We start from the raw sequence: 19,927 nt of genomic DNA, 5'->3' as shown, positions 1-19,927 counted from the left end.
TCTTTATGAAACTGAACAGGGGCATATTAAACTTGTTTTTTTCTTTTTCTTTTTGTGGTTGAAAGACTTGAGGCTTATTAAGTGTTGAATGTGTGGGCATTGAGGGGCTTCTCTGGGGCACAGGGAGAGTTTGTGATTTGAGACCTTTGAAGATTCTACTGCAGTGAATGCCCTTTACTCAGAGACCACAAGGAGCACACCTGTAAGTTAAACAAGCAGGGTTTATTTTGCAGTCATGGGAGAACATACCCATGGGGAGTCGAGGGGCATCTAAAAAGAGGGCATTAGAAAGTACCTATTAGAGAATTTGCACTGCTTTTTGGATGATTTAGAGATGAGTCTATGGGGTAGATAATGTTAGTTTCTTAAGCCCCTCTGTGAACCAGTACCACAAACTGGTGGGTAAAAAGTATAGAAATTTATTCTTTCATATTTCTGGCATCTGGGAGTGTGAAACAAAATATCAGTGGAGCTATATTCTTTCTAAAGGCTCTAAGGAAAAAGTCCCTTCCTGTCACTTTCTAGCTTCAGGTGGTTGCTGGCAGACCTTTTTGTTTATAGATGTATCACTCTAGTCTCTGCCTCCACCATTACCTTCCCTGTGTACCTGTTTCTAATCTCTGTCCATATAGGGACATCTGTCATTGGATTTAGGATCCATCTTAATCCAGAATAACCTCATCTTAACTTTAGTATATTGACAAAGACCTTGTTTCCATATAAGGCAACATTCTACGGTTCTAGGTGGATATATTTTTTTGAAAGATTCAAACTATTTTTAGATGAAGTTTTAGTTAATAGCAAAATTGAATGGAAGGTAGAGAGATTTTTCTACTCCCAAACATGGATAGCCTCACCAGAATGGTAATTTTTAAAAATAATTAATGGACCTATGTTGATATATCATCATCACTTAGACTCATTCTTTGTATTTAGATTTTTTGTCTTGGTACCAGGAATTGAACTAAGGGGAACTTAACTGGTGAGCCAAATTCCAGTCCTTTTTGTTTTTAATTTGGGAGAGAGTCTTGCTAAGTTTCTTAGGGCCTCATTAAGTTGTTGAGGCTGACTTTGAACTTGGTGATCCTCCTGCCTTAGTCTGTCAAATGTCTGGGATTTTAGGTATGTGCCATCATATCTGGTCATTTCTTTTTAGTTGGTACTTTTTTTTAAAAAAAGTTATACTTTATTTCTAAAAGTATAACTACACCATTTCCCTTAATTATCTTTTTACTCTTTTTTCAAGATATACATACACTAATGTGCATGAAGTGCCAATCTATGTACAGCTTGATGAAATTTCACGTGGATGTATACATCCTGATGGACACATTTCTAGGATTCCAGGAAGTTCATTCATCCCCTTTCTCAGTAATCACACCAAAGAGGAAACCCAATTTTGACTCTTACTATACTTGATTTGGTTTGATTGTTCTTGCTTTTAGATAAATGTTAAACTATAATATGTACAGTTATTTGTTTGGCTTCTTTTACTCAACATAATGCCTGGTTTGTCCTTTAATTGGTCTTTTGGTAGACTTACATACTTACTTGTCTTGGTATATGCTATATGTGAGGTAATGCAATTACTGAATGATAGGGCAGACTTCATGTATAATTTTGGTAGATGCTTTAGTTTTAAAAAAATGTTGGTTTCAGCTGTAATCCCCCAACACCATGTAAGTTTTAGCAGTTTCACACACCTGGCCCATGCTTAGAACCTTTAGCCATTCAATAGAGTCTGTAGTGATATTATGCATTTTTCTGATATGTAATGGTTTAGCATACATTTTTGTGTGCTTATTGGTTATTTGGACATCTTTATGAAGGCAGTTTTTGAGGCAATTCACCCATTTATTATCCTCTCTCTTTTTTAAAAATTTGAATGCTTTCCTTCTGGTTACTTGTCTAATTGTATGTATATGTTATATGTATCTTTGTATCTTGATACATACACATCCACCTATCTATCTGTATTAACACACACATACACACACATATATATGTATTGTATATATGTTCATAAAAATGCATATATATTATATTAGATAACTTCTTCCAGTCTTTGTGTAGTTTATTCACTCAATTTTTTTCTATAAAGTGTATTTATTTATTTGACTTCAGTGATGTACACCACAGTCATTCCCATGCTCAACCCCTTCATATATAGCCTGAGGAACAGAGACATCAAGAGGGAGGTTCCTCAGAAGTGCAGTGTTCATATTGGATAAGCCAGTGAAACCAAACTTGTGGAACCCCCATCTGCCCATCTGGTTCTGTAGTTTGTGTAGCTCTCATGTCTTTCAATTTTCTCAATATCTCCTATATGAACACTGCTTCTTTTGGTACATCTATAATGGGATTGATGGAGTATTATGAGATGTTGTCTACATTAGCATCACTGTATAACTGAAATTCTGCACCATCTATATAACCTTCTTTATTTTTCATCTATGGCCCGAGCATCTTGGAGAAATGCACAAATGTTTTGGAAAAGTAATTTCAATCTTTATCCCTTTCAAAAATTCATACTTCTTTTCTATACTACTTTTGTGTCTTTTAGATATATTTAGGTATGTTATGTGTAAGGATGAATGTAACTGGTCCTCAGTGTGGGTGCTCTGGTTTGGTTACAGTGACTCAAAACTCCATGTGTTGGTATCTTGGTCCTCAGAGTGGTGATATAGGAGGTGGTGGAACCTTTGAATGGTGGGGTAGCAGAAATTAAATATGTTATTGGGGAGTGTCCTTGAAAGTGATTGATGATGGTCTCAAGGAATAAGTTAGTTCTCATGAGAGTGGTTTGTTATAAAGGAGCAAGGCTGGCCCCTCCCTGCTTTCTGGGGTCCTGCTTACCATGTGATCTTTCCCTTTCTGTGTGCTTTCTGCATGATGCCATGTGCTATGATGTGATATAGTCAAGGGAAGCTTTCAACAGAGCTGATGTCATGCTATTTGGACTTTCTGCCTTCATACTAAACTACATAAATCTCTACTTTATAAAGTACCTAGCTTAAGGTATTAATTTTTTTTATGCTGGGGATTAAACCCATCGGTTCTTTACTACTGAGCTACATCCCCAGTTATTTTTCATTTTTTGTTTTGATACAAGGTGTCATTAAGTTGCTGAGGTCGGCCTTAAATTTGTGATTCTCTTGCCTCAGCCTCTGGAGTCACTGGGATTACAGGTGGGTGCCACTGTTCCTGTATCAGGTGTTTTTTTATGGCCACAGAAAATGCAAGAATACATTTGTCTTCATGTTGGAGTCACTTGGGGAGACTTAGAAATATCGATCATTGTATCTCACTGCAAATTCTGATTAATTGGACTGTAGTGTGGCTTAGCATGAAGATTTTTATGTGATCCAGGTTGTTTTAATGTGCCACCAAGGTTGAGAACTATTATTCTAACCCCATGACTAGTTCAAAGATCATTATTGTGTTTGATTCTATTACTAGTCAGCATAACTAAAGATCTTTTTTTTTGGTACTGGGAATTTTTTTTTCTGTTTGTACTCAGGGGTGCGTAGCCATGAGCTACATCCCTGGCACTTTTTAATTTTTTTTTATTATTTTTCTGTTTTAATTAATTTTTATATTTATATATGACAGCAGAATGTATTATAATTCATATTACACATATATAGCAAAAAATTTTCATATCTCTGGTTGTATACAAAGTATATGCACACCAATTCATGTCTTCATACATGTACTTTGGTTAATGATGTCCATCACATTCCCCTATCAGTTCTAGCCCCATACCCCCTCTAATTTTTATTTTTTATTTTGGTACTGGGGATTGAACTTGGGGCCCTCAACCACTGAGTCACATCTCCAGCCCTATTTTCTATTTTATTTAGAGACAGGGTCTCACTGAGTTGTTTAGTGTTTCACCATTGCTGAAACTGGCTTTGAACTTGTGATCCTCCTGCTTCAGGTTCCTGAGCTTCTGGGATTACAGGTGTATGGTACTGCACCTGGCTCCCAGCCCTTTTTTATATTTTATTTAGAGACAGACTCTCATTGAGTTACTGAGGCTGGCTTTGAACTCATAATCCTTCTACCTCAGCCTCCTAAACTGCTAGGATTACAGAAATACTGAAGACTTTAAAGTGATGTGAGCCCACAAGAGGAGAGGTTGTTAAAAAAGCTCACTTAGCGGCTGGGGGTTGTGGCTCAGTCGTAGAGTGCTTGCCTAGCATGCATGAGGCACTGGGTTCGATCCTCAGAACCACATAAATGTAAAATAAAGATTTTGTGTCCACCTAAAACCAAAAATAAATATTAAAAAAGCTTACCTTAGCAACATAAAATGTGATTTTACCCAATATTTCTAATGTAAGCAAATAATGTTTATTTACCTATAACTATTTATATTAGTTAATTACCTATACTGTCCTCCAACAACATAGCTGGTCTTCTCTGCTGATTAATAAAATATTATCTTGCCCCACATTGACCATTTTATACTTACCTCAGCAAATGGAACCTTTTTCCTTTCATTAATAACAGTATCTTTAGAACTTCACTTTTAAACATTGCTTTTTTATCTCTTCTGTTGGCAAGAAGTGTCTTTGATGTTTGGTCTGCATCCACTATAGGGGAATTCATCTTGCTTATAGAGTTGTTGTGTATAGTTTCTGAGGTAGTTATTTGATATCTTTTTTTAAAAATATTTTTTTTAGTTGTGGATGGACACAATGTCTTTATTTTTAATAATTTATTTTTATGTTGTACTGAGGATTAAACCCAGGGCCTCATTCATGAAAGGCAAGCGCCCTACCAATTGAGCTACAACCCCAGCCAAGTTATTTGATCTTAACCAATGAATACTTTATTTTTATTTGTCTTTTTGTTATTAAGCTAATTTGTCTACCAACTTCACTCCTTCACTTATCAGAGAAGGGAATGCTGTTTACAGAGAAGAAGTCATACCAGCCAGTGATAAGTGATACTCTCATAAAAAATGGCTAAATTAGAGTTCTGATTTACTGTCTCTAACAAACTGCAATAAGACACTTTGGTGTCTGATCTACTCTGAAACAAAAGTAAGTGATTGCCAAAAGTCTTGGAATTTGCAAAGGTAATGTTGCCTTATTATTTTATAATTATGGTCTACAACATAAGAAATAACTATTTTAGCCATTTTAAGTACATAATTTAGTGGAATTGAATTCCTTCACAATGTTTTGCAGCCATCTCCACTATCTCCAGAACCTTTTCCATCTTCCCCATATGAAATTCTGTACATATTCAACAATAACTACCCATTTCCACCTACCTCAGACCGTAACAATGACCACTCTATTTCTTGTCTCTGTGAATTTCACTGCTCTAGGGGTATCACATGAGTGGAGTCATACAGTGTTTGTCCTTTTGTGACTGAATAATTTCACTCATCATAATGTCTTCAAGGTTCATCCATGTTGTAGTATGTGTCAGAATTTCCATAATTTCAAGGAAGTTAAAATTATATAAATAATATTCCCTTGTTGTATACATTATATTTTTTTTATGGATTCATCTTTGAAGAATGCTTGAGTTGTTTCCACACCTTGGGTACTGTGTGTGTGTGTATATCTCATTTTCATTAACCATTCATGTGTCAATAGACACGTTGCTTTATATTTTGGCTTTTTTGAATAATGCTGAAATTATTGTAAAAGTGCAAATATTTTATTCCTTGGGATATACACTCAAAAGGAATTTCTGAATCACATTATTGTGTATGTGTGTGTGTGTGTGTGTGTTTATTTTTAGGAACTTCCATATAGCATTCTATAATGGATATAACACCAGTTTACATTCCCACAAACAAAGTACATAGGTTTCCTTTTCTCCATACCCTACCAACATTTGTTATATTTTGACTTTTTGTTAATAACCATTATAAATGATGTGACTTACATGGTTTTGATTTGCATTTAGTTGACAATTAGAGATGTTGAATATTTTTCATATACCTGTTTGCCATTTCATGTCTTCTTTGAGAAATGTCTTTTTAGGCTTTTTGTCTATTTTTAATTGACTTATGTATTTATTTTTGCTATTGAGTTGTTTGTGTTCCTTATGCATTTTGTATCTTAACTTCTTGTTAGATAAATGGTTTGCAAATTATTTTCCTATTCTGTAGGTTATGTCTTCACTGATTGTTTTCTTTGCTGTGCAAATTGTTTTTAATTAGATGTAATCTCATTTGCCTGTATACTCGAAAAACAGTTTCTACAGGGTACCGTGCACACAGCTGTAATCCCAGCAGTTTGGGAGATGGAGGTAGGTGAATTGTGATTTCAAAGCCAGACTCAGCAACTTAGCAAGACCCTATCTTGAAATTAAAAAAAGGGCTGGAATGTAGCTTAGGAGTTAAATGCCCCTGGTTCAATCCCTAATAAAAAAATCAAGCAAAATCATTTTCCTAAACCAGTGCCAAGAGTTTTTTCTTCGCTGGTTTTTTTCTAGTAGCTTTACAGTTTCAAGTCTTAGGATTAAATGTTTAATTCATTTTTGAGGAGGTTTTTATATATGGTGTGAGATAAGGGTCCAGTTTCATTTTTCTGCATGTAGTTAGAAGAATCTATCTAGTTTCTCTTCCACTACCTATAGAGTCCCCCATCATTCAGTCTCAGTCATAGTTATTCTGTGCCTGAACTCAATAAATGTCCCAGTGAATTCTCACTTCTGCTTAGTTACAACGACTCATGTAACTCTAGAATATACTTGCATTATATTTATTCATATTTGCAGTTCATGATGTCTATGATAAATGTGCTCTTTACTTCTGAGTATTTTATATAGTTGATCAAGTGGAATATATGAGAATTATGGTGTATTGCTTTTGATTTGCATTTCTCTGATAATTAGAGTTGATATGCAGCCCTCTTGACTGGGAGATTTCTGTGCTGAGGAGAGAGAGATTAGTTTGTCATTAACTGACACGAGGAAAACTCAAATCCATACCCAATCACAATGGATATACAAGAAAGGATGGTGTGTGTATGTGTGGGTAAATGGCAGAGAGTAATTGTGGGAGAACAAGTGACCAAGTGGCATATGTTTTAGAGGTTGGCTGGAAAGGGAGAGATTGAATAATGAGAAAATTTAGAATGCTGGATGTTCAGTAGCAAAAAGTATAATATCAAATTGAAATAATTATGAGTAGATCCCTCAAAATGTAATATCAAATTGAAATTATGATAGGTGGATCCAAGGAGCCAAACTGATCAAGGAAGGAACATACCATTGATTTGATATTGCTTCCAATACTGAGGTTAGATAATATTGTGTATGAAAACTAAAATATTACACTCTACTGTAAAATAAAGATTCAATTCTTCCTTTTAAAATTTGTTCTTTTCCTGATTATGTGCCACATGATGAACATCATTAGGCAATATAAAGGCTACCTCCATGTATTCACCTTTTAGATGGAGAAACCTAGAAGAGGGAATTCATAATTATAGAAAGAGCTATAGTGGTTGCCAGGGGCTGGAGGTGGAGGAGTATGGTGAGTTACTGTTTAATGGAAATTAAAGTTATGTTTGGGATGATCAAAAGCCTGGGAAATGGACAGCGGTGCTGCCGCATAACATTGTGAATACACATGGTGCTACTTAACCATGCACTGAAAAATCGTGACAATGGCATGTTTTGTTATTTATATTTTACCACAGTAAAAATTAATAAAAAGTTTAAAAACCACATGAAATATTTAAAAAGTAGATTCTGAGATCTTTCCCTGAAGATATTGACAAGGTAAGTCTTGGATAGAGTAGGAGGCTGTATATTAGCAAAGCCCAAGTTGATGCTTTTGAGAAACCTCAATTCTAGGAGAGTGTTTCTCAAAGACTGTCTTGGGAGCTAGGGATGTGGCTCAAGCATTAGCGTGCTCCCCTGGCATGTGCAGGGTGCTAGGTTCAATCCTCAGCACCACATAAAAATAAAATAAAGATGTTGTGTCCAACGAAAACTGAAAAATAAATATTAAAAAATTCTCTCTCTGTCTTTAATAAAAAAAGACTGTCTTGGGGATATAAAAATTGAAATTTTCCCAAAATGCAAATTATCAGACTCAAAGTTAGATCTACTGAGACAGAAAGTGGGGTGAGTGGGTCTCAGTACTCTGAATTTAAACAAGTCCTCATGGTCATCCTGGTGTAGGTCATCCTGGTGTAGGTCATCCTGGTGTAGGATTTTGAGAATACCTACCCTAGTGAATCCTGAGACCCTTTGCTACTCAGTCATCTGCCTGATTAGGAAACTGTAAGTGGAAAATGGTGACATTTGTCTCCAAGAGGGAATCTAGCAAGACTAGTGACTCTTCCCAGAGGAGAGGAACACAGGAGAGAGGAATCCTGATGGACCTACAGTTAACTCCGTGGAATAAGGAATTGAAGAGTTAGAGACTTCTTCCTGTGTATTCCTGCCCTTATGGAGCCAAACTGATCAAGGAAGGAACATACCATTGATCAATTTGTTTAATAAACTTCAGTGGGGATACAGCCTCCGGGGTGCAACTTGAAACTCATCAGCTTATAGTCACCAAGGTCTTTAAGTGCCAGGCTAAGACACTCATGCCTTCTCCAGAAGAAGTCAGCAAGACCCTATACCATATGCCTGGCTCTGTCTCCCTGCTCTTTCAGTGGAAAGATCTTCTGTCTTCATCAAAGAACATAATTCGAGGAAGTTGGCCCTGCAGTGGGTCCATGCTACAAAGCCTACATAGCCCAGTAAGTGTTGAGGGAAAAGAGATGATATTCATGGAGAGGGAACACTCAAGAATATTTGCTTGGAAAGTAGAATGCCTAGATCAGTTGCTTAACATTGCCTTTGTATAGTGAAGTTTTACTTTGATTGTATAGTATTTGGGTGGATAGCTGAGGAGGTTATGGGGAGGGTTACTCTGTTTTGGTCTTCAGGGCACCCTGACAGCCCAAAATTACTGTGGATAACACCGTCCAGTGTTAGAATTACCAGTATGGGTTTTACAAATGGATTCTTTGTATTAAAGTCTTGTTCTTTTCTAGTCATTTTTGTTGTCTGACCCAAGAACTCCAAATTCTTCATTCTTCCTTAGCCTAGAACAAGCCTTTCTGAATTCTGCTGTCACTGTCATGTGCTTATAACAACCCTGTTCCTCCCGACAGTCCTGGCCTTCTTCCCCAGTTCACCTGTATTCATGGTTCTCAGCAGAAACATTTAAGGGAGAAGTGCTTTCATAAAAGCACTTCCCTTCAAAAACCTGAATGTTTGTGTAGACTATATATCTTTTTCTTAGAGGACCTAATATAGAGCTGAGAAAAGATTCCAGCTTCAGAGGCCAATCCTTTCATTAACCATTCCCCAAATCAGCAGAGGTCATAAGAATACTTTGGAGTACTCTCCTCTCTGGTGCTCATTAATTACTTGTGGAAGACTGATATCCCACTGTTCTCATAGGCACCTGAATGGATGGGGGGATGCTTGGCATAGCACTGGGAAGGAGAGCAGGGGATTTTCCCGGCATGGCTCTTTTTTTTATGTTCTGAGGCTCCTGCAATCAGACACAGTGGAGGGAATGTTCTCATCCATTTGCCTTCTATTGTTCTCTTTGGGAAATTGGTGTTTGGGGAGAGAACACAGAGAGAGGACTTCCTCAATCAGAGATGGAAAGTATTCAGCTGTTCTACATGCAAGTTAAAGGACAAATATAAACACTGAGGAACTTCCAAGACAGGAATGGAAATGATGACTCTCCTTATTTATAATCCCACCAGAACTACTGTTATAACAGTTCTTTGTGAATTTCATGTAAATGTGTGATTCCTCTATTTATTCTTCCTTTTGTTTTCATTGTAAAAGAGGACAGAAACCCAGGGACATGTATTTAAGTGATTCAGATAAAGCTTGTGGAGAGGAAGTTGCAGATGTTTCCATAGGAAAGGATTCCTGGTGAGAGAGTAAGTAGAAGGGCAAGAGGAGATGGTCTGGCTATACTGTTGCATCTTGGATGTGCTAACTTGGGGATATATCCTGCCTAGGCTTGAGAGAAGGGCCTGGTTATTTAATGAGTAAAAACATATTCCCTCTTCTCTCTTCCTTTTCTCTTTCAAAAACTTTTGATTCCTTTTATCACATCTCTGTATATTAACTCCCTTGGGGGCAAGGGTTGCTGAAGATTTTGGAGAGACAGACACCCAGGGTATACTAGATGAGTCACAGCAATGGAATAAATTGTGGGCTCATCCATTCATTAATTTAGCCCCAAACAATATGAGTTATCCTGTATGCCAAGAAATCAAAAGGTCTTGGTGTATACCTCAGTTCTGAAGCATCATCAACTTCCTGGAAGGGCATGATGGCCTCTGTGATGTATACTGTGGTCACCCCCATGCTGAACCCTTTCATCTACAGCTTGAGGAGCACAGACATTAAGAGGGCCCTGAAGAAACTTCTTGGCAGAACATTTTATGTTCAGTGACAAGAATACTGGTCCTGGGCTCTTGAGCTGGCAATTGTACCAGGAAAATAAGTTCTGCATCAAGAAATTCTGCCTCTAAATTATATAGGCTTTCACCCCTCAGCCACTCTGTTTCTCTGTCTTTAATCAAAATATCCCTGTGAGTACTTTGTCTGAAACTTTTATGGTGATCTCTCTGTTACCCTCAGTTGTATTCCCCACCTCTCCTCCTTTTACATTTTACATCACTACATCTCAACTTGATGTTTGCATTCCTATAGGTCTATACAACCATTCAAGTATCAACTCAGAGACTCTTGGATAAAACATTAAATAGTTTATTTTTACCAACACTCATGGTTAGTTCTTGTTAAATTTATTCATTTGGCAATATTTATTAGATATCTACACTGAACCAGGGTGTTCTAGGTGCTAAGAATATAGCAGTGAAAAAAATCCTTGCCCTCATAAAGCTAAAATCCATGTTCAGGCATATAATATCTGGGTAGACAAAAAGAGATTACTACTTTGGGCATGATGATGCATATCTGTAATCCCATCTACCAAGGAGGCTAAGGCAGGAGGGTTACAAGCTTGAGGAAAACTTAGTGAGACCCTGTCTCAATAAAAAATAAAAAAGGGATTGGGATGTAGCTTAGTGGTATAATATGCCCAGGTTCAATACCCAGTACTGCAAAATTAAAAAAAAAGTGTCATTTAAGAAATTGGGACTCTGGTATGCACAAATCTATATGAAAGTGCTGTGTGGAGCAGAGAGTATAAATTAAATCAAACACTTGTGATCACTACCCTGTAGTGATCACAGGAATTTTAGTCCTGAAAACTTCCATTTGAGAGATAATTACTCTCTTGATTGTAGTTATTAATTGAAATAGTCTGCTATAATCCTCCTACAAATTAATATGATGAAACCTTATCACCAATGTGATGGGATTAGAAAGGGTATCATTGGGTAGTGATTAGAGTATGAGGGTGTTGCCCTCATGATGCTCTTATAAAAGAGGCTCCAAAGGAGTTGCTTTGCCTTTTCTCCCATGTAAGGGCACAGTAAGAAGGCACTATCTGTGAAAGCGACCTTCATCAGATTCTTTGATATTAGATCTCCTGGTCTTCAGAGCTGTGAAAAATAAGTTTCTGTTGGTTATAAGCTACCTGGTTTATGGTATTATTTATAACACCCTGAAAAGATTAACACACTACCCCTAAGGCTAAAGTGCTTACAATAATATTGAAACTTGAAATATCTATAATGTCTTAGGTAATGTCAGAGAGATGCAAAAATGAGGAGGTGGGTACCTAGATAAGTTCCATAATGCAATGGAAATGATTTATACAGGAATGTATTACTGGACAAATGCAAGCAAGTACTTACGAGCAGGTAGCCTTCACAAGTGTCCAAGGAAATGTCCACTTCCATTGTCATTTGGGCAGTGCTCTATGTATAGCTCTAAACTGATTAACTACTTGGATTATGGATGGCAGTTACAAGCTGAACAGATGGTAGGGTGCCACTCTGAGAGGAAGATAGAGACAAATCATCTCAGTGAGCTGAATTGCATGGTGTTTGCCTATCTACTTCTATTTTTACTACCTCATGGGTATTGGCCAATGACCTAGATATGTGGGGCAAACTGACCAATTAAAGGTATGTTTATGTGGGGCATGTCCCAAGGAAATTAATCACTATGGAGATTTAAGGGAGGTAGTAATAGAGGACATGTTGGGGCTGACAAGATGTCCTTTTCTAGGAGTGTAAGATGATTGGAACGAATGAGTGGATATTCTGGTGTGCTCCCTTGAGGTGTCCATCTGCATCATGAGATGTGTAGCATTGGCTCATGTGAGAAAATGCAAGAAGGTTTAGAGGAGAAATGATTGAATCAAAGACTTAACCTTATCAATGAATCCATATTGATGGGATTAAATGAGTGGTAACTGGAGGCAGGTGGGGTGTGGCTGGAGGAAGTGGTTCACTAGGCATGTGGCTTTGGGGTATATATTTTGCATCTGGAGAGTGAAGTCTTTCTCTCTGTTTTCTGATTACCATGTGAGCTACTTCCCTCTGCCACACTCTTCCTCTATGATGTCCTGCCTCATCTTGAGCCCTGAGAAATGGTGTCTTCTCTCTATGAATTGAGACCTCTGAAACTGTGGGCCATCAAATAAACTTTTCCTCCTTTAGAATTTTTCTGGTTGGGTCTTTTAGTCACAGCAGTAAAACAGCTGACTAAAACAGAAATTGGCACCTAGAAGTGGGGTCTTTGCAGTGACTAATCTGACCGTGTGGTTGATAAGTTTTTTGAACATTTTGAATAGGTGGGAGGAATTTTGAAATATTTAGCAGTGTAAGCTGGAAATGCTTTAGGTTGTTATAAGCAAAGCTTAATGGATGTTTCTGGTGGGAGCTCAGAAGACCAGAATGCCAATAGGACAGTGAAGAAAGGGCTCAAGAGGGCTTAGAGGAAAAGGAGGATTCTATTGATATTTAGACTAGATGCCATTATTGTTATGTTCTGGCTAAGAAGTTACCTGCATTTTGTCTGTGTCCTGAGACTCTCTGTGATGCTGATTTTAAAGGGATGGATTTATTAATCTGGCAGAAGAAATGTCTAGGCAAGATAGCATACAGGAAGTGCCATGGGCATTGCTGGTGGCTTTTAGCCAAGTTTATTGTGATATTCAGGGGCATAAAACGGAACAGAAATATTTAAAAAACTTGGACTTGAAAGGAGGAGTAAAACTGGGGCTAAGGAAGTTGTAGTTTTTAAAGACATCACTGACACTAAAGAAATGCTAGATTTTCCCAGAGCCAATAAGAAAGATGGCTTGAGGGCATCTCAGGACCTGGCAAAACCACACCCATCTCAGGCTCAAAGGAGCAAAAGTGAAAATTCTCTTGAGAAGGTACCAGTGGGGAATCCTTGCATAAGAGGGCCTAGGAAGTTTTTTCAATGCGTTCAGCCACTCAGACACTCAGAGGCTGGTGGAATAATAAACCAGGTCCCTAGAGGCTTGGCTACTGCTCAAGATGGTGGCAGACCTTGGTGTCAACCCCATGATGCTAGTTCCTCAGGAATGCAGGATGCTAGATTTAGGGGGTCATGGAGGCTTCTGCCAAGATTTCAGAGGAAGGCCTTGGAAGGCAGGCAAAGTGTAGCAGGGTCAGATTCCCTGAAAGTGCTCCCTGAGAAGGCAAGGTGTGGAGATTTGAGGAGAAAGCTGAAGCTGCAGTGGAGAACCCTGAGATTAAGAAATGTCAAAAATGTAGGAAAGCTGTAGGAATTGAGCAGAGGCAAGAAAACAGAAAGGCTACTTGTACTGCAGCCATCAAGGCCACAGAGGTGGAGCTATACAAGCCCTTTGGAGAGGATATCATGACATGTACTCCAGAGGATGAACACAGAACCACAGGACTTGTTTGTCCAGCTGGATTTTTGTCTTTCTTTGGTCCCTTCCTTCTTTCTATACCCCTAATTTTTATGTTTACTGTATACCTTTATATATTGGATACTTGTAAATTGCTTTTAATTTTACAGGAGCTTACAATGCAAGATTGCCTTGAGCTTCAGAATACTTTGGACTTGAACTTTGAGCAATCTTGGAACAGTTGAGACTATGGGGACTCTTGGGAATGGACTAAATGTGTTTTGCATTGTCAGATGCGAGTGAGCTTTTGCGGACCAGGAGCAGAAAGTTATGATTTATACGTGGTGTCCCCCAAAACTCATGTGTGGGACAATGCAAGAAGATTTGGAGGAGAAATGTTTAGGTCAAAGCTTTAACCTAATCAGTGAATTGATTCCTGATGGGTTAAAGTGAGTAGTGAAGAGAGGCAGGTGAGGTGTGGCTGGAGGAAGTGGTTCCCTGGGGGCATGGCTATGGCATATATATTTTGGATCTGAAGAGTGGACTGTCTCTCTTTCCTGATCACCCTGTGAGCTGTTTCCCTCTGTCACACTCTTCCTCCATGATGTCCTGCCACACCTTGAGCCCTGTGAAGGTGAGCTTTCTATTTATGGAGTGAGCCCTCTGAAACTGTGAGCCCTAAAAGTTTTCCTCTTTACAGTTGTTCTGATAGGATCTTTTATTCACAGTAGTGAAAAAGCTGACCCAAACGGGGCAATAGCAGTGTATAGATGACCTGAAGGTAGACATATTTTTCTTGCACCTCTGAGATACAGAGTGCCCATATGAACATTCTGTGTGCCTTGGTTAGGGGACAGAATCCTTAAGAGGAAGGCCCTGCACATGGCTGGTGGGTTGGATTTATGTCCAACTCTAGAACATAAGTGGTCCTGACAGCAATCGAAACTTAACTCTAGACTGAGCTTTGCTTACTAGATGGTAAAAGTGAATGTTCAGAGTACCATAAAAGAACTAGAACAGAAGTCAAGGCACCAATTTTTACCCCTGTATCTCATTCCTCATACCAAGAAACCCACTTTCGTCCTTAGACTAACAGTTTCGTGCTAGTTTTCCATTACTATAACAAATGACAAGCTACTTATAAAGAGCAAAAGTTGGTTTTGGCTCACAGTGTTGGAGGTTTCAGTCTATTATCAGTTGGTTCTGTTGCTTTTGGGACTATCGGAAGTAGCATGTTATGGCAGGAATATGTGGTCAAGGAAAGCCATTCACCTCATGATTAGGAAACAGAAGAAGAAGGGTCTGGGGTCAAACTATCCCCTGTGAGCATGTTCCCCATGTTCTGAAGACCTCCCATTAGACCCCACTGCTTAAAGATTCCACCGCCTCCCAATGGTGCTGCTCTGGGGACTAAGCCTTTATGGGCCTTTGGTGGACACTTACCTAAACTACAGAAGGTCTAATAGAAAAGTAGGATGGGCAATTGAAATAACTTGAGTTGTCTAAATTAGGCAGAGATAAAGGCATGAAGGGCCTTTGCAAGTGTGAGCTCACATTCAACACTGAGGTTTGTTCCTAACTAGATAGATTCACCTGCTTTTCTTGTGGATCTGGGGAAGAGGAGAAGGGAAGGAGAGAATGCTGGCACAAACCTATAATTCTTCTCCATATTATTTCAACTTTCTTTTTCTTACTCAATGCAGTAGCCCAGGCAGGACCAGAGTTGAAACCTTGGGCACCAGAAGAAGTAGTGATTCCAAGGCAAAAACTTTTAGGCATAGCTTTAGGCCTCTGTGTCAGAATTCCTAGGGCTTGAGTAGGCGAACCCTGTGTTCACCCATCTGACAAAATTGGGGTTCTTGGTGATGGTTCCTTATTGCCTAGTAGTCATGATAGCTCTCAAAATTTGTACCTGTGTAACTTTCCCCCATATAAATGGGAGTGGACTTAAGGGTAGGAACTTGCTAGACTAGTATTATGCTGGCAATCTGGACCAGAATATTGGGAATAATGTCCCTTACAAAGGTGAAAATGTATGAACAAAAATAAAAGTGGGCCAGGGCAGGGAGTGAGGGTACGGGGAAAGACAGAAAGAGATGAGGGAATATCAATGAATAAATGGATTATTTTGTGAAAGAAATCCATTAGTACTTTAGTTTCAGTATTTAGAATGCTTAGAACTGAATTTAGTTAACTTTCAGCTAAGTTAGTTTTGCACAAGTTCATTGTAGGTACAAATCACATTAAATTAAGTGGGAGGGATAAGTACATTAGCACAAATAAATGAAATGTATATAAAGTATTTACTAGACAGATTAGTTTTTTTTGTTACTAGGGCTTGAACTCAGTGTACTTTACCATTAAGCTACATCACTAGCCGTTTTTAATTTTATTTTGAGTCTGGGTCTCATTAAATTGCTGAGGGCCCTCACAAACTTGCAATGTTTGCTTTAGCCTCCTGAGTCACTGGGATTATAGGTGTATGCCACCACACCCAGCACAGATTAGTTATTTTTTAAAACAATCTATCTCAACCCAATACTGGCTTCTCCAAATGATAGGCACACTCAGACTGATAGGGATAATTTGTTACATAAAAGGTATGCTGAAGGTAGATGTTCCAACAACTATTCTCATTTTGCTCTAAGAGAGTCTTGTTTTAAGCCCAGGTCGTGATGTGTGTAGTGAAAATTTAGCCTTATCCAAGAGAGTCTGGTCTTTGTCCTCAGCTACTAGGAGTAGTCCCATGGAATGTCTTGCTTTATGGGGTGTGTTTGCAAGGGGGATTTGGACACTTGAAGTCTAATAATGTGATTATTGTTGGAGATTTGAGACACCTCTGTCAGTTCATTCTAGAGTGCTGAGAGCCATTAGCCAAGTAGGTATGACGCATGGCAATTTCCTTGCCAGCATACCCCATGTTGCTTAGAGGAAGGACTCTCCCTTGTGGACTTTGCATGAAAGGTGACCTTGCTCAAGGACCATGGCGGATCCAGGTTTAGGGAGTATCCTGCTGGGAATAGGGAGTATTCCGCTCCTTGAGTTTAGGGCGGTTCCAGGTTTAAGGTGTACCCTGCTGGCAATAGGGCATATCCTGCTGCCTCAGGAGCACCGATCCTTGAGTTCCTCGAGTTCCCGTTGATTTCTCGTGGGATTCAGAGAGTATTTTGGAATACAGAGCCCAGTGGTGGCCAGTGGATTTTTCCCAGAACGTGTGTGTAGAGGGCCGGTGAGAGTTCGAGAATAAAGAGTTGCTGTTTGAATCTACAAGGTGTGAGTGGCTCGTGATTTTGTGCCCAGCCAGACTGTGGCAGTTGGTGGCCTGTACGTGGAATGTCTGAAGCTTTGGGGTAAATGAAATTGATCGCTCCTGAGGGAAGGCGAGAGAATGGGTGACCATTTCAAAAAACAATGTGTTCTTGTTTTGATTTATTTTGTTTTTGTTTCAAGATGCCTATCCCTAGAAATTTCTCAGGCAAACTGGGAAAAATGGTTGGCTCAAGGTTTGAAGTTTGTCGGCCCTGAGGAAGAGAAAATTAATACAACGATTTTTTATTCCGTTTTTGTTTCATTCAGTTTTGTTTTTTTTTGTGTTATCTTATTGGGTTGGGTTATCTTTATAGTAGATTAGAAATTAGTAAAAAACAAACCAAAAAGGTGTTAAGTAAATTGTTAGAGGTTCAGTCCATGGAGAAAGACATTTTAGATCAAGCAAAAGAGAAGGTCTCTCGAGCTAGTCAGACAGAGGAAGAAAATTTAAAGGAAAAGGGGCTATTAGGAAAAAGGCTACAACAGGAGGCTGCTACTAACTCTGTTTTATCACCAGAGTGCATAATTAAACCAACATCCCCACCTATGGAGACAGCTGAGTGGCCCTCAAACCCCGTAGTTGATAAATGGGATCCTGAGACAGGACCTCAAAGATTAGCATGCCCTGTACTTGAACAGGTAGGAGGGCAGCGAATTCACCATGCTTTAGATTTTAAAACAGTGAAGCAATTAAAGGAGGCTGTAACAACCTATGGTCCCCAAGCACCCTTCATGGTAAGCATGGTTGAGTCCATTACTAACTTGGACAGGACACCAGTAGATTGGGCTAGCATGTGTAAATCTGTGCTAAATGGAGGACAATATTTGTTATGGAAGGTTGCCAATGAGGAATTTTGCATGGAGACAGCTAGGCGAAATGCAGCAGCTCGTTACCCTCAAAGAAATGTAGACGTGTTGTTAGGAAAAGGACCTTATGAGGGTCAATGGCAACAAATTGAATATGATCCTGCTATACATGCACAAATTGCTGCAGATGCAGTTAGGGCATGGAAGACTTTACAGGGATATGGAGATTTACAAGGACAATTATCTAAGGTAATACAAGGAACTAATGAATCTTACGCTGAATTTGTAGACAGGATTATTCAAACGGCTTCCAGAATTTTGGGGGGTACAGAACAAGCAATGCCATTTATAAAACAACTGGCTTATGACCAAGCAAATCGTTGCTGCAGAGAGGTCATTAGACCATGGAGACATGAAGATTTAAACACATATATTAAATTATGTAGAGACATTAATGAACAAGGGCAAGTCTTGGCAGCAGTACAATAGGCTTTAGATGCCAGGCCAAAAACATGCTACAATTGTGAACAAACAGGACATTTTAAAAGGAGTTGCCCCATAGGAGGAGTGTTTAACAAAGCTAGGTATCAAAGGAGTAGAATACTGGGTATTTGCCCACGATGCTGTAGAGGGAGACATTGGGCTAATGAATGCCGTTCTCAAACCATCATAGAGGGTACTCCATTATCAAAAAACGAACAAGGACCAAGTGTTTACCCACGATATTGTGGGGGAAAGGCATCAGGCTCCATTGCCAAAAAACGGACTGGGGGGGCCAATGCTTTGGGGCCCACAACCACAAATATGCGGGGCAATGGAGGAACCCAGCAACATCATCAGGGTAGTGCCCAGGACACATTGTTCATTAAATTCCTCATCAGACAAACCCGAGGGAGCACAGGGTTGGACATCTGCACCTCTGCCAGAGCAGTACTAACTCCAGAGATGGGAGTTCAAATCATTCCCACAGGAGTAAAAGGACCTCTTCCCCAAGGAACAGTAGACTTATTATTGGGACATTGTCCATCTACACTAAGAGGACTTATGATACATCCTGGGGTAATTGATCCTGATTATGAAGGTGAAATAAAAATTATAGCTAGTTCTCCAAGAGGTATATCAGTAATTTTACCAGGAGATAGAATAGCACAGTTATTAATAATACCCAGCCTACATAATAAATTTTCTAGTCATAGTGTAGAAAAAGGTTCCAGGGGATTAGGCTCCACAGGTGTAGATTGGGCTATGCTGTCTTTAAATTTAGATTCTCGCCCAATACTAAAACTAAATATACAAGGATATGAATTTAATGGGCTACTGGACACAGGTGCTGACCTTAGCATCATATCTCGTCAAGAATGGCCAAAACATTGGCCATTACAACAAGCCACTCAGATGCTTTGAGGCCTAGGAGTGGCGAATAATCCCCATAGAAGTGCAATAATAGATTGGAAGGATCCTGAAGGATGTGAAGGAACTATACAGCCATATGTATTGGATCATCTTCCAATAAACTTATGGGGACGAGATGTCCTACATCAATTAGGTTTGACATTAACAGATAACATCAATCCTAATGCGCCCACTACTAGGACTAGACAAGGTTTTAGGAAAGAAAAAAGATTAGGAGAACTAGAACAAGGTATAGCAGCACCAATACAAATAGATCAAGGAACATACAGACATGGGTTGGATTTTCAGAAAGGGCCACTGAGACAATCAAAATTACTTGGAAATCAGAAAGACCAGTGTGGGTTCCTCAGTGACCCCTGACTAAAGAAAAGATACAAGTAGCCCATGATTTGTTCAAACAATTAGCGGAGGGACATATACAACCTTCCGTATCTCCCCATAATACTCCCATTTTTGTCATCAAAAAGAAATCTGGTAAATGGAGATTATTGCAAGATTTAAGAGCCATTAATAATGAGATGGTTATTATGGGACCTGCTCAATCAGGGATTCCTCAATTGTCTGCTTTGCCAA

Source organism: Ictidomys tridecemlineatus, chromosome 2 (assembly GCF_052094955.1).
Source record: "Ictidomys tridecemlineatus isolate mIctTri1 chromosome 2, mIctTri1.hap1, whole genome shotgun sequence".
NCBI classification, from domain to species: Eukaryota; Metazoa; Chordata; class Mammalia; order Rodentia; family Sciuridae; genus Ictidomys; species Ictidomys tridecemlineatus.
The sequence above is the reverse complement of the archived record's forward strand: the minus strand, read 5'-3'. Positions refer to the sequence as shown.